The sequence below is a fragment of the Lupinus angustifolius genome, chromosome LG03, assembly GCF_001865875.1.
Source record: "Lupinus angustifolius cultivar Tanjil chromosome LG03, LupAngTanjil_v1.0, whole genome shotgun sequence".
Taxonomy (NCBI): Eukaryota; Viridiplantae; Streptophyta; class Magnoliopsida; order Fabales; family Fabaceae; genus Lupinus; species Lupinus angustifolius.
Genome location: NC_032011.1, coordinates 11,182,915 through 11,199,827, shown reverse-complemented (window position 1 = coordinate 11,199,827; position 16,913 = coordinate 11,182,915).

Below are 16,913 nucleotides of genomic sequence, written 5' to 3'. Positions count from 1 at the left end.
CAAACATGCAAGGCTAATCGGTGAAATCTGAATATCCTACCCAAAAAAATGTGGGCTATGTGGGTGTATCGTATGCATTGTCCATTTTCCCATCTATACTTAAAATTGTCTTTTACAAAGAACACAAGTTATATGAAGAATGTTTCTTTAACACATCCAATATTTATATATAATATATCTTTTGATGTTAAGTCAAATGCGTCTGAAAACTAAGCTCGTCTTAACGATTTATCGCTCTGAGAGACAATTGCGTCCATTGACCATTGTATCCAATAAAATGTGCGAATAAAATCAAATCATGTTTGATTAAGACAATGTGTGTCCAAGTGGTAACTACTTACAATGATTTCAATTATATCATCTTGTATTTTGATTACATATCTACTTGTTCAATCATTGGAATATAAATATTCCATATGTATACTTAGTGTGATTATTAATGACTCAATTATTAAATGTTATATTTTTTGGTAATAAAAACTTAGCACTTTTGAAATATGATATATTGTATTCTCTAACTAACTTGTAGATGAAAATGACGAATCTACTCACACAAAGGAATAATAACAATTATTCGAGCAATATGTGCGAGGTCTCAATGAAATTTGAAGTTATTGATCAAGAGAGGAGATATAGTACATCAAGGAAGATGAATTTGAATACAATGAATCCAACATATTTAATGAGGAACTACCATGCCTAAATACACAAAGAATTCAAGGAATAAATTTCTTTTTGGTATCAAAGTTCAATAAACCAATGCATTTAATGCCTACTCAAAATGGTCATTTGTGAGGACTAATAGAACATTTTCTGAATTAGTTGAATTTAGTCTATAAATGTAGCATAATCCCAAGTTACAAAGAGATATAGAGATATACATTCAAGATGAAAAGAGAAAATGAAAGTGCTTAAAAGAAAAATACTTGTTGTATAAAAATTTTAGTTGCATATAATTATAACTTAAGTTATTTATAATATTTTTTCTAGAAACAAACTAAGTTGGGAGTAGGAAAAATAATTTAAGAGTTTATAGTGGTAAATCTTATGATTTGTTTCATATTGAGTCATAAACTCAAATGATCTTAGACTTTTATACCCTCACACATTGAGTTGCTAAGATCAACATGTGAATTTTGCTGAGTAAATAGAGTTCAGAGAGGATTGATAAGGAAATGATACTTGGATGAGTTTAAAGCTTGAAGAGGCTTGTTCTAGAAAGGATACATACTTATTAGAGCCTCAAAAAACTTGGTGTAATAAATAATGCTTGCTTGAATAGATATTGAATACTTGCAATCTATTTAGGAAATAATGGAAAATATTTCTAGGAGAAGGATATAGATGCAATTATTGAGAATGAACCAATATAAAAATATTTGTATTATTTTTTCTATCATTAAACTTTTTCATACTTTCGGTTATTTCTAATTGTTAGGAATTAAAGTTGTTGCAAGTTAATATTCTTGAAATAATGTATATTTGCCATCATTTATAGTTTCTTGTTGAAAATGTTTTTATTAATGAATAATTTTGAAAAGCTTAACAAAAACAATTTAACTCCCTTCTTGTGTTTACATGTGCCAATTTTAGATGATATCAAAGTTTATTCTCTTTAGGTTGAGCATATAACAAGTGCATAAGAGAGTACAATCCACATATCATGGACACAAAAGTATTTGCAATCAATAGATCAGACTATAGATTAGGAATGACAAGGGCCAAGGCAGGCTTGGTAATGCTTTCCCATACACCTTTAGTGGATACTCGTATGGATAGTGAATACTTATAAGTACCTAACGATTTTCAAGTTTAATTATATACTAATATATTTTGTAATAATTAATATATATAAATAATTATTACATGAAAAATAGCATATGTATATGAAAATTTTATCACTATAGTTCTACCACTAAAATTCATGATTAAATAATAAAAATATAGAAAACATATAATCTTGAAGTAGTAGAGAATTATAATATATATTAAATATTTAATTAAAAGATAAATTTATAATTATACTAGTATCCGTCGGGCGGATATCATAATATTTGTACCCGCCCATAAACTATTATTGTAGGTACTCGTTATGCGTATTTTTTGTAGGTATCCACTAGTGGGGTATTTTTATCATCCTACTATGGATACTAAAAGAAAAGGATGATGGATTTCCTACCTGCACAAATTGTTGATATGTGGGAGCAGATTAAAATTAGGCTATACAGAGCCCAAGAGTGGAACTTGAGAAGTTCTTCTATAGCTTCTTGATCTACAGATCAAAAGATCTAATACAAATCGAATATGAAAGCTAAGCACTATCTTACGTGTGCTCATGAAGGATATACCCAAGTTAAAGAATCAAATATCATTGTACTGGTTAACCAGTATGAGTTATTTCAAATGGGAGATCATGAGACTATAGACCAAATGTTTGGAATATTCCAAACCATCATAAATACTCTAGAGTCACTTGGAAAGGTCTATGAATGTAGAGACTATATCAAGAAATTGTTTAGATGTCTCTCAAAGCAGTAGAGACCCAAGGTCACAACTATCCATGAAGGTAAGGACCTCGATATTCTAACATTGGAAGAGCTATTAGGGTCTCTCAAGATTCATAAACTTGAACTAATAGAGGAAGAAACATCCAGAAAAAGCAGATCAATTGCTTTGAATGTAACAAAAGCTCATCCTCAAGAGTTTTTAAGGTTGAGGAATCGTCCGAAGAAGCTGAGGCTGCACTGAGTGATGGAGAATCTAAGGAAGAAGAAATTGGATTCATCTCTCAACAAATCTAACACATGTGGAAGAAGAAGGGTGCCTTTAGAAGAAAACACATAAGCAATAAGATTGGCAATGAGAAGCCATACTCAAAGGATAAAGGTCTTTATGCATGCTTTGAATGCAACAAACTAGACCACTGTAATCTAGATTTTCTAGAGCCGAAGGACAAAATGAAGAGATCCTTCAAGAAGAAACATGGACTAATGGCCACGAAGGAGGACATGGATCTCTTATCATTTAACGAAGAGGAAAACATATGTCTAATGGCTGAAGCAAAACCTTGTTGTGAAGAATCAAATAAAAGGTTACAAATTTCTAACCTTTCTAATCTTTAAAATGAATTGGAAGAGCTATTGCACAATAAACTAGCTTAGAATGAGTATAAAAATTATAAGACAAAATTATTAAAGTTGTCTAAAGAACATGAGATCATATGCTTAAGAAAAAAAACTATAGGCTTAGAATGACACACTCGTCTAAGAAAATGTCATTTTCACTGACAAAATATCTGTCAAGTCTAAGGACTCTTATGAAGTGGAACAATTAAAACAATATGCAAAGCATGTCAAGGATACTTTGTCCAAATTTGTGTGAAGTTCAAAGAAGTTGGACTTACTTATGTTACTCTAGATCGCTTTCTGAATTTGGCTTAGGATATGATCCGAACAAAGACTTGAAAGCCCAACAAAAGGCTAAACCACATGTAAAAGCTCCTAAGAGCATGCACTATTCCGGGCCAAACTTGGACTGTCAAAAACTTAGAGCAAAGTGTGTGGAAAGTATGAACAGTCGTCTAAAAAGAGTAGGTATTAGAAAAAGTTCATGCATAAACCTACGATACCTGCCAACAAGAGTGGACCCTAGTCTATTTGGGTACCTAAAGATAAAAGAATCCATGCTGCGCATATGCTTAGCAACATAAAGGAAGTACATGTCCTCGTACATGGACAATGGATGCTCATGTTACATGAGAGAAGAAAGGTATATGTTCCAAGACCTTAGACTCAAGAATGGCAACTATGTCAACTTTGGAGGCAACTAGAAAGGAAAGATCATTGGAATAGTAAAATTGGTAAAACTTTGTTTCTCTATATAGATAATGTTTATATTTTAAAGACTAAAATATAATCTACTTAATATAAGCCAATTATGTGATAGTAGATTCCATGTTACATTTGAGAAAGATATGTATAGTTAACGAATTTGATGGATCACTCTTATTCATTTGTAAGAGGCAAAACAATGTATACAAGATTGACCTCGAGTCTTCTCTAAACAATGTATACAAGATTGACTTGATCATGCAAGCTTGAGATTAATTTCAAAGCTGAATAAGCATAACCTCATCATAAGATTACCCTATCTAAAGTTTAGATCCAACTCTCAATGTGATGTATGTCTAAAGGAAAATCAAGTAATAATATCTTTTGAATCAAAGAACATTGTTAGTACCTTTAGACCACTAGAGTTGCTACATATTGATCATTTTGGTCCAACAAGAACTATGTTTGTCATTGAAAATAAATTTGGTCTATTCATTATAAATGACTACACTATATTGACATGGGTTAGGTTCATAGATCACAAGGATGCTCTTTTAAGGTTTTTTGTAAATTCTTCAAACCAATAAAGAATGAAAAAAACTTGTGTATCACTTCAATTAGGAGTGGCCATAATGGAGAATTTGAAAATAAGCTTTCATGAAATTTGTTGAGGATACTAGAATAGTCCATAACTTCTCAATTCCAAGAATACGACAATAAAATGGTGTGGTTGAGAGGAAGAATGGTTCTCTTCGAGAGATGATTACATCATTGCTTAGTGATAACTTTATTCTTAATCACTTATGGCTTGAAGCTATAAACACAACCTACTACATCCAAAACAAAATATACGCTCACCTATTCTATAGAACACTCCTTATGAATTGTGGAAAGGTCACAAACTCAATATATCATACTTTCATCCATTTGGTTGCAAATGCTATATCTTAAACACAAAGGACCAACTAAGAACGTTTGATCCAAAATTTAATAATGTAATTCTATTAGGATACTCATAAACCTTTAAAGGATTTAGAGATTATAATTATAGAACCTTGGTTGTACATGAATCTATTCATTTGAAGTTTAATAAAAAAATTTAATAAGAAATTATCAAAGTTAAATGAATCTTTTGTATATCTTAATCTCAATGACTAAGAAGATCCATTTGATGATTGATCAATACGAAGATTTAAATCAACAACAAAATAAACAAATATCATGGAATTTCAAGAAATATAACCCTCAAGGTATATAAAGATCTCTATTATACTTGATCATACTTGGCATCATGTTTAATATTTATTTATGTACAGGATTTTAAGATGATTCGAGAATGCCACTTATCAATAGTTAAAGAATTTTTAGATATTTGCAAGGTACCATTAATATTGTTCTATACCATAATAAAAATGTTCAGTACAAATTAGTTTGCTTGTACGATGTTGACTATACTAGAGATAAAGTTGAAAGAAAAAGTACCAGTGAAAGATGCCACTTTATTGAAGATAATTTTGTCAATGGTCTAGCAAAAGGAAGAGCATTGTGGTATTACCAAAACCTCAAGTTGAGTAAGTGTCAGCTGCTAGTTGTTGTTATCAATTGCAATGGATCAAACACCAACTAGAGAATTATAACATTTCTGTAAGCCAAATTCCCTTAATGTGTAATAGTACTATTGCTATTAATCTTTCGAAGAATCCAATCTTTCATTCTAGGGCTAAACATATAGAAATTAAGCCTCATTTCATTAGATATGACGTGCATAATTGCATATATTTGCCATCATTATAGAATTGGTTATGGAAAAAGTTTTTTTAAAGAATAATTTTAGCAAAATTAACAAACACAACTCAACCACCTAATTTTACTATTATTTTTTCTCTCCAATATAACGGGGGTAATAATGTCTTGAACTTTGAGAATAATAGTAAACAGGAAGGACAAAAACCTAAAAATGCGACACGAGAAAATAATTATTGTGCTGTAAAAGGAAAGAATTAGTTGGTTGGATAAAAAACATGTGGTTTCATGATTCAGTGCCAATGGCCTTATCATCAACGAGTGTTTTAAATTGCGGTTGCAGTTGTTGTTACTGCGATTGAGGTCATTGTTGTTGTTGAAGTGTGAATTATTTTGTGAGTAAAAACATATTTTTGATATTGATATGGTCTGATGTGGCCTTATGCAGTTGTTTTGTAGCCTAATGCGGCCCAAATACGGTCTGATGCAGTTACGTTGTGTCCCATTGCGGTCATTGTGATTTGGTGTGTTATGGTTGCGTTGCGGTCATTATGATTCGGTGTGATGCGAGTGCGGGAGTCACCACAACCACAATATTACAGTCGCATCACATGACGTGGTTCGTAATTTGAAACACTACTATGAGCATTGGGTGAGATTATTTTGTTATTTACCTACTTATCTAAGGAAGTGATGATAATGTGATAGAGGTGGAAAATGCAATCCTTTCAAATTCTATCACTAAATATCAATCATATGAAAGTTGGACCGGACAGTCTAACCTTAACATGTTAGGCGAGTAATCTTGGTTCGCACTACTAACTAGACCATTGTTTGGGCATTTTGGACCATAAAAAATCTGGTTCTACTCTATTAAAATGGGGAAATTCAAAATAATTCGGTATAAAAAATCGATTGGTTTACTTTTAATTAAAAATATTTTAAAATGATATGTAGAGAAAAGGATGAGGGATCAATAGATTGAGTAGAGAACACTGAGGAGGTTGGCAAACATATCATTAGTAAAGGTAGAGATGACAAAATTATCCATAATTCACTCCAACCAAATCCAATAAAATTATATTCATTCAAATCCATCTATTTGAGCTAATGAATTTAAATTGATATAATTCAATGAATAATTTTAGTAATGGATGAATTTGAACCAATCCATTATATCCAATAGGTATATCATTTTGGATGAATATCAAATCCATCCAAAAAACAAAAATTCACAAACAATGTACTTTGCTTTTCAATTTTATTCATTATCTCCACTCTCACCTTCTTGTATTGCTTCTAACTCTCACTTTAATTTTTTAAAAGTATAAAAAATATCTTGAGACCATAAGAATATAATGTTTTAAAAGTGTTTCTTAAAATAACTAAGAAAAAGTGTTTTTAAGAGGATTTAAACTATCCTCTTAAGATATTTTGTTTTATACAAGTGATGCCACAGTAAAGAAAGCACATTGTGATGATTTATCAAGCCAAAGCAATCGATCTGAAGCTATATTAGTTGATAACAAAGTGAAGATGCAAGCATGTATGAATGACCAGATTGTGTATACAAGCATACATCACATAGATTTTGATGAGGACAAAGGTTGATAAAGACAGAGTTTGATAAAGACAAAGATCGACAATAAAGATTGTATATCAAGGACAAGCTTGAAGGGATGAACAAATCAACAAACAACAAAGTCAACAATATAGTCAAGACTCAAGTTCACACAAGGCAAACCATTCAAGAAGATCTATAGGCTAAGTATTTTATATCTTTATTAGGACTTAAGATGTTTGCTTAGAAATAGTCTAGGCTAGGATGAACCCTAATGGAATTCTCACAAGCTAAAATCAATCATAACTAAAATGAGACTGACATGCATACATACATGATCATATGAATTTGAGTGTATTTAAAATGAGTTTTAAATCATATATCATTCAAAGTCATGTATCATTCTTTTACAAATCATGTAGGAGGTTCATATCATATTGACATATCTTTTTTTAAACTAGTAATCGATTAAGAGATATTTTAATCAATTAAGCATTGAATTCTTGGGAACCCGTTAATCGATTAAGTATAGGTCTAATTGATTATGGTTTGTTACTATTTCTGTTTTCTGGCATTTTCAAGAATCGTTAATCGATTAAGTTACGTGATAATCGATTAACTGTTGTTGAAAACATAATTGTATATAAACCCAAGTTTGTCATATTGCTTCATAACATACATGAATAGATTTTCTTAAATTTATAACACGTACACAAAAACATATTTTACATTGTTCTGGAAAATCATAGCTCTTTTACTTTTATATCTTTAGACAGATTTTCAAAGTGTTCTTTTGAAAAAGAGAAAAGGGACAATCTTCAGAAAGATTCCCATAAAGCTTAATTGTCAAATATTTTTTGCATCTCATATTTTATGTATTCTAAATTGTGAGATTTGTAGAGGGGCTCTTAGATTGTAGAAGAATGTTAATTCTACATATTGAGGTGCACAAATAACTTGAAAGATTTTAGACATGGCAACAACATATTCTCTCGGTGTGTTGTATCACCATTGAAAGAGAATTGGTTTGGGAAAACCCTAGTTGCAATTAGATAAGTGTCTTAACGAGATCAGAAGGTCTTGGTTCGAGCGAAATAGAGGCTGGGGCTAGAGTCGCGAAATGTGTGAGTATCTGAGTAGGCGAGCTTAGTAGTCAAATTGAAGTGAGAGGCTGATCGATTCCAAGAAAAGGAGCGTCTTGTGTCTTGTATTGGAAGTGTGTTTGTAAAAGATCTCATAATTTCTATAGTGAAGAAAAATCTCCGAAGATCAGAAGGGGAGGCTTGGATGTAGTTTGTAGGTGTGATAAGTGCCAAAAATACCTAATTTTCATACACTTTTCATGGCACTTATCCTTGGATAAATTGAGAAAACCAACTTAATTCAACACTTTTTGGATAAAATATCACAATCTTGTATATATGCTTTGTGTATTTCTTTGTATTATATTTTTGTAGGATTTTTGATGAAAAGGAGAAGAATTAATCAAATGCAAAAGAAATTCTTAAAAGAGGCCAAAAGGATTCACACATGACATGCTTAAGCTTGATATGGCAAGCAATGCGCTTATCCTTAAGCATGACTTAACAAGACTTGGCCTATGTGAAAAAATATGGAGTCAACTTGAAGCTGCTCACTAAGTAGCTTAGCTTGGACCAAGCCCACTCCTAGCTGACCTAGACACAACTTAGCATGGTCAGACCCAACCTGACATGGTCAGAACACAAGCCTGACACAAGCCAACTTGTTCAAGTAGACAGCTTAGCGGAGCACCTGGACTGCCCAGCTTGGAACCACACACCTGGCCAGATCAGTAAGCACCAGGCCACATCACCATCAACACGGTCAAAGCTGCTCAAGCAGGCAGGTGAGCGGTGCCACATAAGCTCCTAGCAGTGTGCACCTAACAACTTGGTCAAGTTGACTTAGCCACCAAGCAACCTTGGCGTCATGCATGTCCTTAATCCAAGTAGCCTCCATAGGCTTTTAAGAGGTAGCTCACAATAGCTGGGCCAGTAGCTCACAACTAGCTTGGGTGAGCCAGCCTCAAGCAGATGACTAAGTTGCTTGGCCATGACCAAACCCATGCTGAAGGGTTTGGTTAGCAGCTTGGCAGTGGAAGAGAGCAGCTTCACGGTGGGAAGAAACTCTTATAAATAGGAGGGTACCTCAAAGGCAAAAGACATTCATTCTCATTCATAAATTCACATTCTCTTATTCACTCCTACATTCATACACTTGAACCGAAGCCTTCTCTTCTTCTTCTTGAAATTTTCTTGGAGAATTTCCACTCCAAAGTAGTTTAGGTAAATGTAGTTTGTAGTTTTTATTTCTGAATTCAAGAGAAGAAAGGAGATGGCAAATGAGATGCAAAAACATAATTTTGTAATCTCATTTGGGACCAAAAGCATCTCATCCATGGATAGATGGCTCATGCTCCTACAAACTTACTTGGATTATGGTGTAATTTCTTCCTTTTAATTTATCATCTTTTGAAATCAATGCATTCAAGTTATTACTTTTTGGTTAACTTTTGATTCTTTATGAAGTTCTTAATGCGGTTTTAGCTTGATCACCTAAAACTTGATTTAAAGATCCAAAAATGCTTCTTGTTAAAGTGTTGACAAGTGAACTAAAAAGTATAACCTACACCTTAGTTCACTTGCCACATCAAGCATCTATTTTAAGCAACTTATGTTCAAGGCTAAATAAAGTTAATGGCTATTTTAAGCAAATTCTGTTCAAGGCTAAATAAAGTTAATGGAGCCTGAAGTAGGGTGTGAAAACCTACTCCGACGAGTGGCACTTAACTATTATTTAGTGTATTACATAAGGTTTAAAAATCATCTTATCATTCTAGGACACTAGATGAAGGATTTAGAAATGATGTGTGAAATTAACCGAAAGTATAACACATAACTTATAATGTTTTCAAAATCAATTAAGTAGAGAAATAATTCCATATTTCCAACCAATTTTTCCTCAAGAATTTGTTCATAATAAGTTGTTTATGTTTATTTAGTTGTCAATATTTCATAAACAAAATCAACCAAAAAGATGTTTAAACTTTATTAGTAATATAACATGTTTATAAAAATATTCTATTATGCAATTCCCTGTGGTTCGACATAACCCTATATTATACTACAATTGAATCTTGAAAGAGATGCAAATGTAAAATAGTAAAGTGTTAACTTATAATCTTTCAACAAATTGGCGTTGCTGTCGGGGAATTGCTAAATAACAGAATATATTATTTATTATGCTATATTATTTATAATTTTGCATAAAAATATTTTTTCACTTTTGTACAAATTAATTTGAATTTGTAAATTATAAATATTTTTTATTCTTAACCAGTAACCTTTTTGATGAAAAAAAAACAGAAAAATTTCCTTTAGTGCATGCATTGCACGAACAAATATGTTGAATTTTCTTTCGATCCAAAACTCGAAAAAAATTTAAGGAAGAAAAAGAAAGCCCAAAGGAAAGCCAATAAGAATTTAGAATCAATGGCCAATATTCATCAAACCAGTGTAGGATCAAGGGCAGAAAACCAGCCAAACACTGGAGGATGTTTTAGTTTTACGCCAAGGAACATGGTTAGAATTGGGAGACCATCCAGGACCCAAAAGATGCGAGAAATGAAATACGGACTGGTACAGCTTATGCACGCCAATCCGATTTTTAGGCTAAAACATGAAGATCCATACAACCACCTCACGAAATTCTATTAGTTGGTTGGAACTGCTGGTGTCTTTGAAACAGAAGTGGAAACCACTTTCCGGAGGCTTTTCCCATTAACTCTAAACATGAAAGCTAAGGAATGGTTTCTAGATCTGCCTCCGCACATTCAGAATGACTGGAATCTAGTGGAAGAGAAATTTATGGGTAGATACTTTCCCAAGGAAAGTTTATGGACCTAAAAACAACAATATCCACCTTTGTTCAACCTACTGGGGAAAGTCTTTGCGAATCCTGGGATAGATTCAAATTTATGCTCAGGAAGTGGCCAAATCATGGATTTGATGTGCAAACTCAAATCCATATTTTTATCAATGGTTTGCCAAAAAAAACACAAGTGGATTCTAAACGCTACGGCTGGTGGACATCTCCTGACCAAACCACCACAACAAGCCATATATATAATTGAATCCATGATAATGAATGACCAAAAAATTCAGCACCAAAGAGGAACACCACCAAGGACTCAACATAAACTGCTTCAACAACAACTTGATGAAGTGACCCAAAAGCTTAATGATTTACCTCGACAAATACGAGAATCTTCAAAGAAGCAAGTTTATAGCTATAATCATTATGCTGATAATCATGAGGAGGACCATTGTTAAAATGAGGAAGTCCATTTTGTGGGCAATCCTCCAAGGCAGAACCTTCAGAATAATTACTTCAAGGGGATAATAATCAGTTTCAAAGAAATCAGCCTTGGAGACAAGAAAATCCTCAAAAACTACCAGCTCAATTCTACTTGAGGAACAATCAGTACCAACACCCAACACAAGACAAAAGTGTTACATTGGAGGACACTTTGAATCAGTTCATGCAAATGACAATGTCCAACTAGAAAAACACTGATGCCTCTCTTAGGAATATGGAGATTCAAATTGGGCAATTGGCCAAACAATTAGCTAAAAATCAGAAATCAACATTTCCAACTAATACTGAAGTTAAGCCAAGAGAGCACTATAATGTGATGGGTGAGCGAAGCTCAACAGGGCAGTAGAAAGAATATGGTAAAAATGTGGTTTAATAGGTAACGTACGTCAAGCTAATGACGTTAAAAGATTGCTTGCTGGGAGGCAATCCAATACATTTTGAATATATATACTATGTTTTTCCCTTCATTTTATCTGTTTTTTATTTATTACATTAATTTTTTTATGACAAAAAGAAGAAATTTTTTTATAATCAAAGTAAAAAAATAACTTTTGCTTTGAAAATAAAAATTCTTTGAGCTGTAGGAAAGTAAATTAGAACTTTTTCAAAAGAAAGGTGGGAAAATATAAATGGGTAATTAGACCAAGTCAATTTTTTTAAAAATTCAAAAAGGGCCCAAATCAAGGCCAAGTCATGGTTCAACCAAACTCGGTCAAACATTAAAGTCTGACCCACCGCTCAAAGGGGGTTACCATGCGCTCAACGCATGCCTGACACGAGCCATGTGTCTAGGGGACAAAAATCCCACCAAAAGGGGATTCTATCTTTATCCTCATAAACGAAACTTTTGACCAATAAATTTCCCCACTTTATTTAAACCCCTCAATGTTCTGATTTTGAAAGCACCAAATCATTTTCAAAGTTTTCTCAAAACTGAAAAGCTTTCAAATTTCCTAAAAACTCTCTCAAGTTCTTCCAAGTTCTTCATCCATCATGTAAGTTCTTCTTTCTCCTTATTTTCTTTTTATGTATATATTGATTATTCCTCTAATTTTTGAAAGTTTGGGATATTTTTAGAAACACATAATCTTTTTGGAAAACCCAACACAAAATGTTTCAAAAAGTCACAATTTTGTTGAGATGTATATGCTTATTGATTTCAAATGTGAATAGATGTGCTTTGTCATGATTAAACAAAAATGTCGTGAATTGTCTCATATGATAGAAATTAAGATCATGAAAACTTGAAAATAATTTTTGAACTTTCTGTCATAAATTTTTTTGATTGAACCAAATATCTTCAAACCCACATGCCTTTCAAAAATTTAAAAAAATGGATTGTGTAGAAACAAGGGCTACTTTGGTGAAAGTGAAACATTTTCAAAATGGTTCAACCAAAAAGGATGAGATATGTTGGAAACATGAGTAAAAATTAAAAGTTATAAATTTCTTTGCAATATTTTTCAAAAATCAACCCTTTAAAAATTGATGTTGGCCGAACACTACAAATGAAAATTGGCATGAAACTTGTTCAAAAACCACCAACAATAAAATCATCATTAAATAGTCAAACTTGACTACCCTTTTGAAACTTGTGCACTTTTGAATGAGGCATCAAATTTTTTGTTTTGTTTACTTTGTCTTTAAGGAATTCGGCCATGAATACTCTCAAAGTAACCAATATTTGCAGCATAGGTCCCAGGATGGTCACCAATTTTGAGCTCCAAGAGAGAAGGACAAACATCAACGTTTATGGTCAAATGCGGTGCAAATGCCACAAACTCGTGCTGCAAGTGGAGATTTCTACTAATTCATGACAAGTTCAGTGACGAAGGTAGCAAGGGAGTCAATTTTTTTCTCAAGTTTATCTTGTCTTACCGAATCTGTCCTAACATCATGGACACCTCTGACCAATATAGCATCACTACTTCTTGCACTGCACTGTCGAGAGTTGGAAGACATCTTCTCAATCAAACCTCTAGCTTCAAAAGGGATCATATCTCCAAGTGTACCACCACTAGCAACATCAATGATATTCTTCTCCATGTTGTTCAGACCCTCATAGAAATATTGCAGGAGGAGTTGTTCAGAGATCTGATGATGGGGGCGGGGCAACTTGCACATAGTCTCTTGAATCTCTCCCAATATTCATATAAGCCTTCTACATGTAGTTGTCTGATTCCAGAAATATCTTTTCTGATTGCAGTGGTCCTGGAGGCAGGAAATAATTTTTCAAGGAAGATTCTCTTCAGGTCATCCCAACTAGTAATAGAACCAGGGGCCAAGTAATACAACCAATCTTTTGAAGCGCTCTCAAGTGAATATGGGAATGCCTTCAAACATATGTGATCCTATTCGACATCACGAAGCTTCATGGTGGAACATACAATGTGGAAATCCTTAAAATGCTTATGAGGACATTCACTTGCAAGTCCATGAAACTTAGGAAACAAATGGAGTAGTCGAGTTTTGAACACATATGGCACATCCTCATTGGGATACTGGATACACAAGCTTTCATATGTGAAACCAGGATAATGCCCTCTCACGTGGAATTGGAGGTGGTTCAACCATATATTCAGAGTATGCAACAGAATGCACAAAAACAGCAGAATGCACAGAAATTGCAGAATCAGTATCACTATCAGGTAGATTAACACTAAGATGAAAAGACTCACTATCTAAATTTAAATTCCTAACTTGTCTAACCAAACTATGAAATGTTCTATCAATTTCAGGATTTATTGGATGCAAAGAGTGAGGATTTCCCCTAGTCATGCACTAAATGCAGCAGCAAGAACCATGTATGGCAGTAACTGAAATCCATGTTATATTTAAGTGATCGAACAAAATTTTGCATCAATAAAATCCTAATACCATAGGAAACATCCACAAAAAGTTTCAGGACAAAACTCAAAGCCTAACTAATTTAAATAAATGCAACAAAATCTAAACAATTGGAAAATAAAACTTGTAAAATAAAAAAGAAATAGTAAAACGATTCTTTTTGAAATTTCAGGATGGGTTCTAAAGACGCAATGTGTAGAGAAAGAATCGTTGGATTTTTCTACTCCAAATGCATATATAATATGTCCAATTTGGATTAACAGTTCCAAAGTTATGCCAAAAATAGAAAATCAACAATAAAACTAGTCACTACTAGTTTGTATCTCACAACTAGCAGCAAGGTGATTGACAATGATGCATTCAGTATTCAATATGTGATATGTGGAAAAGAAGTTTCATATAAAATTTCCAACCACAACTGTATTAACCAACATACACCTGAATCAACTAATAAGCAAATGGCTAAACAAGACAACAAATAGTGAATAGAATATACAACTTTTGAACCCCAAACAAAATGGTTATTCTACGATACACACTAAACTATACTAAGAACCTTTGACAAGAACCGATAATTCCCAGCAGCGGTGCCAAATTTGATCGAGGCTGTACCCAATACAAATAATATAACAATTAAGAACTATAGTACTAGGAAGTGACTCCTAGGTCGTTTCCCAAAGATATCTTTCAAGCAAAGATTTGAACACCTTATACTCACACACACAAAGGGGGGAGGGTAACATCATCTTCCTAATTGGAAAAGTTTCATAACCTAAGCCTTTAACTAAGCGAAATCAACATAAGCATGGAACATTAAGAAATCTACACAAACTAAGCGTTTATGCACTAGAGAGTAAATCAACTAAACGAAGATAAACTCACAAACAAATTTTTGAAACAATAGGATTAAGCAACCACATTCAGAAATAGAATAGAGAAATCACTAGTAAGAAACCGAAAATGCATTAATAACAAAACCTCGAGAGTTGTGATACATTACCAAAAGAATTTAGTCTAAAAGTTTAGCCTTCCATGGAGTGGAATAAGCAAACCGAAAAATGAAGAAGAAGTATGAAACCCTAGCATAGCAAAAGAGGGAAAACAAAAATGTGTTTATGTTTCAAAGTGAGGAAAATTAAAAGTGTGTGTGTTTGGAGTGGGGAATTCGAATTTAACCCCTCCAACACACATAAAACTGAATTGGGCCTAAACAATGGGCCCAAAGCTAAATTATAATAAAAATAAAAATACAATATTCACTTCAACACATATATTCCACTTCCATAATGCCCAAGAATCCACAAGATTTGAAGAACAATGCACCTTTTCTTACTTAATACCAATTACCATAACAATTCCAAAGCTCCAAAATTCCCTAAGGTTAGGACAATCATGGTTTTTCACTTATAAGCTTGTAATGAGCTGTATAACAAGGAAATAGGTAAATATGATCAAAGGGTCTATCAAATGATAAATTCATTCAAGGTAGGCTTATATGGCTAAGTGGCTTATTCAAAAGAAATGCCTGAATCACTTCAATATGTGCATGTGAATATCAAGCATAAATAAGAAACATGTCAAGTTCTAGAGTGCAAGTAATCAAGAGTACAATCACACATGAAAGAATATTAGATGACATAGTGCAATCCATCCACAATTAAGGCTCAAATTCTCACAAGGGACAAGTCTATCATAATTGTTTCAACGTCTTAATTCTCAAAAACAACTTGACATGCAGAAATGCATGGATTCACACCAGAAGATATCATGACTTAAGTGAAAGAAAGTATCAGAGAAAATGCCCAAACCTAAGCAAAACCTAAAAATCAAAGAAAAGCATACATCAACAAAAACTACAACCTACAATAGTCTCCCCCCACACTTAAACTACACATTATCCTAATGTAGCACAATCAGAAAATCCAGACATGCATATCAATCAATAGAATTGGACAAGTGCAATAAAAAGTAGAGAAGAGAAAGGAAAACTCCCTGATTCATGGAGGGAGGAAAGTGGGTTCAACCAATAAGTCCTCCTCCAGAAGTTCATCCACTAAGGAAGGATTTGTGAGGAAAGGCTTGAGGCGATGCCCATTAACCTTGAAGCTCTTATCTATGGATTCACTTTTGATTTCTACAGCACCATAAGAAAACACATTAGTAACAACAAAAGGACTAATCCACCTAGAACTAAGCTTACCTCTCATGAGTCCAAGCCTAGAGTTTTACAACAATACTTTTTGACCAACCAAAAATTCCTTTCTAGAAATCAAGTTATCATAGAATCTTTTGGTCTTCTCTTTGTAGAACTTAGACTTCTCACAGGCTTCTAAGCGGATCTCATCGAGTTCATTCAATTGGAGCTTTCTTTCTTCACCAGGTTGATCAAGAGCCAAGTTACAAGTTTTCACAGCCCAATATACACGATGCTCTATCTCTACAGGAAGATGACATGCTTTACCAAAAACAACCCGATAAGGGGACATCCCTATGGGTGCCTTGTAAGTAGTCATATGTGCCCAAAGAGCATCCTC